The sequence below is a fragment of the Arachis hypogaea genome, chromosome 15 (genome assembly GCF_003086295.3).
Source record: "Arachis hypogaea cultivar Tifrunner chromosome 15, arahy.Tifrunner.gnm2.J5K5, whole genome shotgun sequence".
NCBI lineage: Eukaryota > Viridiplantae > Streptophyta > Magnoliopsida > Fabales > Fabaceae > Arachis > Arachis hypogaea.
The window spans coordinates 121,333,002-121,343,705 of record NC_092050.1 but is presented as its reverse complement, the minus strand read 5'-3'; the positions used below and the strand labels follow the sequence as shown (position 1 = coordinate 121,343,705).

Here is a 10,704-nt window from a genome sequence, read left to right as displayed (position 1 = left end):
AAGTTAAACGCTAACCTCACGTTTTTCGGACTAAAATCTAAGTATTTCCCTTGAACCATGGTGAGATAATTCTTTGGGTTCGGGTTCTTACTTTGATCATGGTTCCTAGTGATCCATGCATTGGCATAGAACTCTTGAACCATTAGGATGCCGACTTGTTGGATGGGGTTTGTTAGAACTTCCCAACCTCTTCTTTGGATTTCATGTCAGATCTCCGGATACTCATTTCTCTTGAGCTTGAAAGGGACCTCGGGGATCACCTTCTTCTTGGCCACAACATCATAGAAGTGGTCTTGATGAGCTTTTGAGATGAATCTTTCCATCTCCCATGACTCGGAGGTGGAAGCTTTTGTCTTCCCTTTCCCTTTTCTAGAGGATTCTCCGGTCTTAGGTGCCATCAATGGTAATGGAAAAACAAAAAGCTTATGCTTTTACCACACCAAACTTAGAATATTGCTCGCCCTCGAGCAAGAGAAGAAAGAATAGATGAAGAAGAAGAAGAAAATATGGAGGAGTGTAGGGAGAGGTGTATGCGGTCAAGAAGAGAAGAGAGGGTTGTGTTGTGTGAAAATGAGGAAGAATGGAGGGCTTTATATAGGGAAGGGAGGGGGGTAAGGTTCAGCCATAAGGGTGGGTTTTGGGTGGAAAGTTGATTTTGAATTTTGAAGGTAGGTGGAGTTTATGAGGTAGGTTTATGGGGAAGAGTGGATGGATGTGAGTGGTGAAGTGGTGATAGGGAAGAGAGATTGAGGTGATTGGTGAAGAGTTTTGGAGAAGAGTGTTTATTGGGAAGAGAGGATGAACATTGAGAAGAGGGAAGAGAGTGAGAGGTGGTAGGTGGGGATCCTGTGGGGTTCACAGATACTGAGATGATCCTGTGGGGTCCACAAATCCTGAGGTGTTAAGGAATTGCATCCCTGCACCAATTAGGCATGTAAAATGCCTTTGCATGCAATTCTGGCGTTTAAACGCCGAATTGATGCTTGTTTCTGGCGTTCAGCGCCAGCTCTTCTTCACTGTGCATTTCTGGCGTCTAAACGCCAGGATGCTGCTTGTTTCTGGCGTTCAACGCCAGATGCTCCTTACTGGCGTTTAAACACCAGTAAGATCCTCCTCCAGGGTGTGATTTTTCTTCTGCTGTTTTTTATTTTGTTTTTAATTTTTTGATTTATTTTGTGACTCCACATGATCATGAACCTATAAAGACATATAACTAATAAAAATATAATTAAATAAAAATTGGGTTGCCTCCCAACAAGCGCTTCTTTAATGTCAATAGCTTGACAGTGGGCTCTCATGGAGCCTCACAGATGTTCAGAGCATTGTTGAGACTCCCCAACACTAAACTTAGAGTTTGGATATGGGAGTTCAACACCAAACTTAGAATTTGGTTGTGGCCTCCCAACACCAAACTTAGAGTTTGACTGTGGGGGCTCTGGTTGACTCTGTTTTGAGAGAAGCTTACTGTGCCTCTTTTCCATGTTTACAGAAGGATGTCCTTGAGTTTTAAACTCAAGGGAGTCCTCATTCAATTAAAGGACTAGTTCACCTCTGTTAACATCAATCACAACTCTTGCTGTGGCTAGGAAGGGTCTTCCAAGGATGATGGATTCATCCTCATCCTTCCCAGTATCTAAGATTATGAAATCAGCAGGGATGTAAAGGCCTTCAACCTTTACTAATATGTCCTCTACTTGTCTATAAGCCTATTTTCTAGAATTGTATGCCATCTCTAATGAGATTCTAGCAGCTTGCACCTCAAAGATTTCCAGTTTCTCTATTACAGAGAGTGGCATGAGGTTTATTCCTGACCCCAGGTCACATAGAGCCTTCTCAAAGGTCATGGTGCCTATGGTACAAGGTATTAGGAACTTTCTAGGATCCTGTTTCTTCTGAGGCAATCTCAGTTGATCCAATGCATTTAGTTCATTGGTGAACAGGGGAGGTTCATCTCCCCAAGTTTCATTACCAAATAAATTGGCATTCAGCTTCATGATTGCACCAAGGAACTTGGTAACTTGCTCTTCAGTAACATCCTCATTCTCTTCAGAAGAGGAATACTCATCAGAGCTCATGAAGGGCATAAGGAGGTTCAATGAAATCTCTATGGTCTCTAGATGAGTCTCAGATTCCTTTGGTTCCTCAGAGGGAAACTCCTTATTGATCACTGGACGTCCTAGGAGGTCTTCCTCCTTGGGATTCACGTCCTCTCCCTCCCTTACAGGTTCGGCCATGGTGATCAATTCAATGGCCTTGCACTCTCCTTTTGGATTTTCTTCTGTATTGCTTGGGAGAGTACTAGGAGGGGTTTCAGTGATCTTCTTACTCAGCTGGCCCACTTGTGCCTCCAAATTTCTAATAGAGGACCTTGTTTCATTCATGAAACTCAGAGTGGCCTTAGATAGATCAGAGACTAAGTTTGCTAAATTAGAGGTATTTTGTTCAGAGTTCTCTGTCTGTTGCTGAGTGGATGATGGAAAAGGCTTGCTATTGCTAAACCTGTTTCTTCCACCATTGTTAAAGCCTTGTTGAGGCTTTTGTTGATCCTTCCATGAGAAATTTGGATGATTTCTCCATGATGGGTTATAGGTGTTTCCATAAGGTTCACCTAAGTAATTCACCTCTGCTATTGCAGGGTTCTCAGGATCATAAGCCTCTTCTTCAGAAGGCGCCTCTTGAGTACTGTTGGATGCAGCTTGCATTCTATTCAGACTCTGAGAAATCATATTGATTTGTGATGAGCGGATAATTTATACGCTTTTTGACATTGTTTTTAGTATGTTTTTAGTAGAATCTGGTTACTTTTAGGGATGTTTTCATTAGTTTTTATGTTAAATTCACATTTCTGGACTTTACTATGAGTTTGTGTGTTTTTCTATGATTTCAGGTATTTTATGGCTGAAATTGAGGGACTTGAGCAAAAATCAGATTCAGAGGTTGAAGAAGGACTGCTGATGCTGTTGGATTCTGACCTCCCTGCACTCAAAATGGATTTTCTAGAGCTATAGAACTTAAAATGGCGCGCTTCCAATTGCGTTGGAAAGTAGACATCCAGGGCTTTCCAGAAATATATAATAGTTTATACTTTGCCCAAGTTTAGATGACGCAAACTGGCGTTCAACGCCAGCTCTCTGCCCAATTCTGGCGTCCAGCGCCAAAAACAAGCTGCAAAGTGGAGTTCAACGCCCAAACTGGCACAAAAGCTAGCGTTCAACTCCAAGAATGACCTCTCCACGTGTAGACTTCAAGCTCAGCCCAAGCACACACCAAGTGGGCCCCAGAAGTGGATTTATGCATCAATTACTTACTTCTGTAAACCCTAGTAGCTAGTTTATTATAAATAGGACATTTTATTATTGTATTTGATATCTTTGGACGCCTAGTTCTTAGATCAGAGGGGCTGGCCATTCGGCCACGCCTGGACCTTTCACTTATGTATTTTCAACGGTAGAGTTTCTGCACTCCATAGATTAAGGTGTGGAGCTCTGCTGTTCCTCAAAGATTAATGCAAAGTACTACTGTTTTCTATTCAATTCATCTTATTTCGCTTCTAAGATATTCATTCGCACTTCAACCTGAATGTGATGAACGTGACAATCATCATCATTCCCTATGAACGCGTGCCTGACAACCACTTCCGTTCTGCATTAGATTGAATGAGTATCTCTTAGATCTCTTAATCAGAATCTTCGTGGTATAAGCTAGATTGATGGCGGCATTCATGAGAGTCCGGAAAGTCTAAACCTTGTCCGTGGTATTCCGAGTAGGACTCTGGGATTGAATGACTGTGACGAACTCAAAACTCGCGAGTGCTGGGCGTAGTGACAGACGCAAAAGGATAGTAAATTCTATTCCAGTATGATCGAGAACCTCCAAGATGATTAGCCATGCAGTGACATCGCATCGGACCATTTTCACAGAGAGGAATAGGATGCAACCAACGACAAGGGTGATGCCTCCAGACGATTAGCCGTGCTGTGACAGAGCATTTGGACCATTTTCCCGAGAGGATTGAAAGTAGCCAGTGGCACCGGTGACATCCTTACATAAAGCCAGCTATAGAAAGGAGTAAGACTGATTAGATGAAGACAGCAGAAAAGCAGAGGTTCAGAGGAACGATTGCATCTCCATACGCTTATCTGAAATTCTCACCAATGATTTACATAAGTATTTCTATCCTTCTTTTATTACTTATTTTCGAAAACCCCATTACTATTTTATATCTGCCTGACTGAGATTTACAAGGTGACCATAGCTTGCTTCATACCAACAATCTCCGTGGGATTCGACCCTTACTCACGTAAGGTATTACTTGGACGACCCAGTGCACTTGCTGGTTAGTTGTGCGAAGTTGTGAAGATATGTTTAGACCATGGTTCTGTGCATTTGTTTTTGGTGCCATTGCCAGGGAATCAATTTCGAACAATAATTCACAACCTGAGTAACAATTTCGCATACCAAGTTTTTGGCGCCGTTGCCGGGGATTGTTCGAGTTTGGACAACTGACGGTTCATCTTGTTGCTCAGATTGGGTAACTTTCTTTTCATTTTCTTTTCAAAAAATTTTCAAAAATCCTTCAAAAATTTCTCATCTGTTTTCGAAAAAAAAAATAAAAATGTTTTCAAAAAAAATATATATATTTTTCTTCAGAATTTTTAAGAATGAATTCTAGTGTTTCATGAAACATGTTGAATCCTATCTGGCTGTAAAGCCATACCCAAACTGCTTTGGGATTGGTCTTCAACTAATAACCTCAATGGATGTAATTTACATACTAGAGCTTGGCTGGCTATTAAGCCATGTCTAACCCTTTGATTCGAGCTTTAGACTAAAGAGCATAAGATTCCTGGAATTCATATTAAAAATTTTGGAATCCTTATTTTTCTTTTTCAAAATGATTTTCGAAAAAAAAATTAAAAGAAAATACCAAAAAAAATCATAAAATCATAAAAATAAAAAATATTTTTGTGTTTCTTGTTTGTGTCATGTTATAAGTTTGGTGTCAATTGCATGTGCATCTTGCATTTTTCGAAAAAAATCATGCATTCATAGTGTTCTTCATGATCTTCAAGTTGTTCTTGGTAAGTCTTCTTGTTTGATCTTTGCATTTGCATGTTTTGTGTCTTTTCTTGTTTTTCATATGCATTCTTGAATTCTTAGTGCCTAAGCATTAAAGATTTCTAAGTTTGGTGTCTTGCATGTTTTTCTTGCATTAAAAGTTTTTCAAAAATGTGTTCTTGATGTTCATCATGATCTTCATAGTGTTCTTGGTGTTCATCTTGACATTCATAGCATTCTTGCATGCATTCATTGTTTTGATCCATAACTATCATGCATTGCATCATTTTTCTTGTTTTTCTCTCTCATCATAAAAATTCAAAAATCAAAAAAATATCTTTCCCTTTTTCTCTCTTAAAATTTCGAAAATTAGATTTGACTTTTTCAAAAATTTTTAAAATCTAGTTGTTTTTATGAGTCAAATCAAATTTTCAATTTAAAAATCTTATCTTTTTCAAAAATCAAATCTTTTTCAATTTTTTTAGTTATTTTCGAAAATTTCAAAAATATTTTTCAAAAAATCTTTTTCTGAATTTTACATCATATTTTCGAAAATAACATCATCAATTAATGTTTTGATTCAAAAATTTCAAGTTTGTTACTTGCTTGTTAAGAAAGATTCAAACTTTAAGTTCTAGAATCATATCTTGTGATTTCTTGTGAATCAAGTCATTAATTGTGATTTTAAAAATCAAATCTTTTTCAAAAACTAATTTCAATCATATCTTTTCAAAAATATCTTCTTATCTTATCCTTTTCAAAAATTTGATTTCAAAATATCTTTTCTAACTTCCTAACTTCTTATCTTTTCAAAATTTGTTTCAACTAACTAACTAACTTTTTGTTTGTTTCTTACCTTTTTCAAAACTACCTAACTAACTCTCTCTCTCTAATTTTCAAAAATATCTTCCCTCTTTTTCAAAATTTCTTTTTAATTAGACTAATTATTTTATTTTTATTTGAATTTTCGAAAAATTACTAACTTTTTTTCAAAAACTATTTTCGAAAATCACTAACTCTTTTTCAAAAATTATTTTCGAAAATCCTCTCCCTCTCTCATCTTATTCTATTTATTTATTCATCCACTAACATCTCTTCCTCACATCACTCACCAAATTCGAACCCCCTCTTCTATCTGTGTTCGAATTTTTTCTTCTTCTCTTCTTCTACTAACAATAAGGAACCTCTTTACTGTGATATAGAGGATTCCTCTTCTTTCCTTTTTCCCTTCTCTTTCTTATGAGCAGGGACAAAGAAAAAGGCATTCTTGTTGAAGCTGATCCAGAACCTGAAAGAACTCTGAAGAGGAAACTAAGAGAAGCTAAATTACAACAATCCAGAGACAACCTTATTGAAAATTTCGAACAAGTAAAGGAGATTGCAGCCGAACCCAACAACAATAATGCAAGGAGAATGCTTGGTGACTTTACTATACCTAATTCCAATTTACATGGAAGGAGCATCTCCATTCCTACCATTGGAGCAAACAACTTTGAGCTGAAACCTCAGCTAGTTTCTCTGATGCAGTAGAACTGCAAGTTCCATGGACTTCCATCTGAAGATCCCTTTCAGTTCTTAACTGAATTCTTGCATATCTGTGATACTTTTAAGACTAATGGAGTAGATCCTGAAGTCTACAGGCTCATACTTTTCCCTTTTGCTGTAAGAGACAGAGCTAGAGTGTGGTTGGACTCTCAACCCAAAGACAGCCTGAACTCTTGGGATAAGCTGGTCACAGCTTTCTTAGCCAAGTTCTTTCCTCCTCAAAAGCTGAGCAAGCTTAGAGCTGATGTTCAAACCTTCAAACAGAAAGAAGGTGAATCCCTCTATGAAGCTTGGGAAAGATACAAGCAGCTGACCAAAAAGTGTCCTTCTGACATGCTTTCAGAATGGACCATCCTGGATATATTCTATGATGGTTTATCTGAGCTATCAAAGATGTCATTGGATACTTCTGCAGGTGGATCCATTCACCTAAAGAAAACACCTGCAGAAGCTCAAGAACTCATTGACATGGTTGCTAATAACCAGTTCATGTACACTTCTGAGAGGAACCCTGTGAGTACTGGGACGCCTATGAAGAAGGGAGTTCTTGAAATTGATACTCTGAATGCCATATTGGCTCAGAACAAAATATTGACTCAGCAAGTCAATATGATTTCTCAGAGTCTGAATGGAATGCAAGCTGCATCCAACAGTACTCAAGAGGCATCTTCTGAAGAAGAAGCTTATGATCCTGAGAACCCTGCAATAGCAGAGTTAAATTACATGGTTGAACCATATGGAAACACCTACAATCCATCATGGAGAAATCACCCAAATCTCTCATGGAAGGATCAAAAGCCTCAACAAGGCTTTAATAATGGTGGAAGAAACAGGTTTAGCAATAGCAAGCCTTTTCCATCATCCACTCAGAAACAGACAGAGAATTCTGAGCATAATCTATCTAGCTTAGCAAATTTAGTCTCTGATCTATCTAAGGCCACTGTGAGTTTCATGAATGAAACAAGGTCCTCCATTAGAAATTTGGAAGCACAAGTGGGCCAGCTGAGTAAAAGGATCACTGAAATCCCTCTTAGTACTCTCCCAAGCAATACAGAAGAGAATCCAAAAGGAGAGTGCAAGGCCATTGAATTGATCACCATGGCCGAACCTGTAAGGGAAGGAGAGGACATGAATCCCAAGGAGGAAGACCTCCCGGGACGTCCAGTGATCAATAAGGAGCTTTCCTTTGAGGAACCAAAGGACTCTGAGGCTCATCTAGAGACCATAGAGATTCCATTGAACCTCCTTATGCCATTCATGAGCTCTGATGAGTATTCCTCTTCTGAAGAGAATGAGGATGTTACTAAAGAGCAAGCTGCCAAGTTCCTTAGTGCAATCATGAAGCTAAATGCCAAATTATTTGGTATTGAGACTTGGGAAGATGAACCTCCCTTGTTCACCAATGAACTAAGTGATCTGGATCAACTGACATTGCCTCAAAAGAGACAGGATCCTGGAAAGTTCATAATACCTTGTACCATAGGCACCATGATCTTTAAGGCTCTGTGTGACCTTGGTTCAGGGATAAACCTCATGCCCCTCTCTGTAATAGAGAAACTGGGAATCTATGGGGTGCAAGCTGCTAAAATCTCATTAGAGATGGCAGATAATTCAAGAAAACAGGCTTATGGACAAGTAGAAGACGTGTTAGTAAAGGTTGAAGGCCTTTACATCCCTGCTGATTTCATAGTCTTAGATACTGGAAAGGAAGAGGATGAATCCATCATCCTAGGAAGATCTTTTCTAGCCACAGCAAGAGCTGTGATTGATGTGGACAGAGGAGAATTGATCCTTCAAATAAATGAGGACAACCTTGTGTTTACAACTCAAGGATCTCTCTCTGCATCCATGGAGAGGAAGCATAAAAAGCTTCTCTCAAAGCAGAGTCAACCAAAGCCCCCACAGTCAAACTCTAAGTTTGGTGTTGGGAGGCCACAACCAAACTCTAAGTTTGGTGTCAAACCCCCATATCCAAACTCTAAGTTTGGTGTTGGGAGGTCTCAACAAAGCTCTGCACATCTGTGAGGCTCCATGAGAGCCCACTGTCAAGCTATTGACATTAAAGAAGCGTTTGTTGGGAGGCAACCCAATGTTTATTTATCTAATTTTATTTTTGTTTTTCATGTTTTCTTAGGTTCATGATCATGTGGAGTCACAAAATAAACAAAAAATTTAGAAACAGAATCAAAAACAGCGGAAGAAAAATCACACCCTGGAGGAAGCACCTGTCTGGCGTTCAACGCCAGAACAGAGCATGGTTCTGGCGCTGAACACCCAAAATTGCAGTATCTGGGCGCTGAACGCCCAAAATGGGCAGCATCTGGGCGCTGAACGCCAGAATTGCACCCGGCGCTGAACGCCCAGAACAAGCATGGTTCTGGTGTTCAACGCTAGAAATGGGCAACAAATAGGCGTTGAACGCCCAAAATGGGCACCAACCTGGCGCTGAACGCCCAGAGTTGTGTGCAAGGGCATTTTACATGCCTAATTTGGTGCAAGGTTGTAAATCCTTGAACACCTCAGGATCTGTGGACCCCACAGGATCATCTCAGGATCTGTGGACCCCACAGGATCCCCACCCACCTCACCCTCTCTCTCTCCATTCATGATCATCCCTTCTGCTTTCCATTCACCACTCACATCCGTACACACATCCCTCCATCTCCTCCATATCTTTTTTTTCTTCTTCTATTCTCTCTTCTTTTGCTCGAGGACGAGCAACATTCTAAGTTTGGTGTGGTAAAAGCATAAGCTTTTTGTTTTTCTATTACCATTGATGGCACCTAAGACCGGAGAAACCTCTAGAAAAGGGGAAGGGAAGACAAAGGCTTCCACCTCCGAGTCATGGGAGATGGAAAGATTCATCTCAAAGGTCTATAGCTCAGTGGTAGAACATGTGGCTGCAAATCAAGAGATCCTTGAGATACCTCAGGGGATGCATCTTCCTCCACAAAACTATTGGGAGAAAATCAACACCTCCCTAGGAGAATTAAGTTCCAACATGGGACAATTAAAGGTGGAACATCAAGAGCACTCCATCATCCTTCATGAAATTAGAGAAGATCAAAAAGCAATGAAGGAGGAGCAACAAAGACAAGGAAGAGACATAGAAGAGCTCAAGGACATCATTGGTTCCTCAAGAAGGAAACGCACCCATCACTAAGGTGGACTCATTCCTTGTTCCTACATTCTCTGTTTTTCATTTTCTATGTTAAGTGCTTATCTATGTTTGTGTCTTCACTACATGATCATTAGTAATTAGTAACTATGTCTTAAAGTTATGAATGTCCTATGAATCCATCACCTCTCTTAAATGAAAAATGTTTTAATTCAAAAGAACAAGAAGTACATGAGTTTCAAATTTATCCTTGAACTTAGTTTAATTATATTGATGTGGTGACAATGCTTCTTGTTTTCTGAATGTATGCTTGAATAGTGCATATGTCTTTTGAAGTTGTTGTTTAAGAATGTTAAATATGTTGGCTCTTGAAAGAATGATGACAAGGAGACATGTTATTTGATAATCTGAAAAATCATAAAAATGATTCTTGAAGTAAGAAAAAGCAGCAAAGAACAAAGCTTGCAGAAAAAAAAAAGAAAAAAATAGGCAAAAAAAAAATAAATAAAGAAAAAGCAAGCAGAAAAAGCCAAAGCTCTTAAAACCAAGAGGCAAGAGCAAAAAGCCAATAACCCTTAAAACCAAAAGGCAAGGGCAAATAAAAAGGATCCCAAGGCTTTGAGCATCAGTGGATAGGAGGGCCTAAAGGAATAAAATCCTGGTCTAAGCGGCTAAACCAAGCTGTCCCTAACCATGTGCTTGTGGCGTGTAGGTGTCAAGTGAAAACTTGAGACTGAGCGGTTAAAATCAAGGTCCAAAGCAAAAAAAAGAGTGTGCTTAAGAACCCTGGACACCTCTAATTGGTGACTTTAGCAAAGCTGAGTCACAATCTGAAAAGGTTCACCCAATTATGTGTCTGTGGCATTTTTGTATCCGGTGGTAATACTGGAAAACAAAGTGATTAGGGCCACGGCCAAGACTCATAAAATAGCTGTGTTCAAGAATCATCATACTGAACTAGGAGAATCAATAACACTATCTGA

At 39.3% G+C, this 10,704-nt stretch overlaps 1 non-coding gene across 1 annotated transcript; it reads right to left on the bottom strand.

Annotated features, from left to right (window-relative positions):
* Positions 1 to 6,834: 6,834 nt before the first annotated feature.
* LOC112752387 (small nucleolar RNA R71) lies at positions 6,835 to 6,942 on the bottom strand. The gene has a single exon (XR_003176826.1). It is a non-coding gene; the product is annotated as a small nucleolar RNA R71 (small nucleolar RNA).
* Positions 6,943 to 10,704: the final 3,762 nt, after the last annotated feature.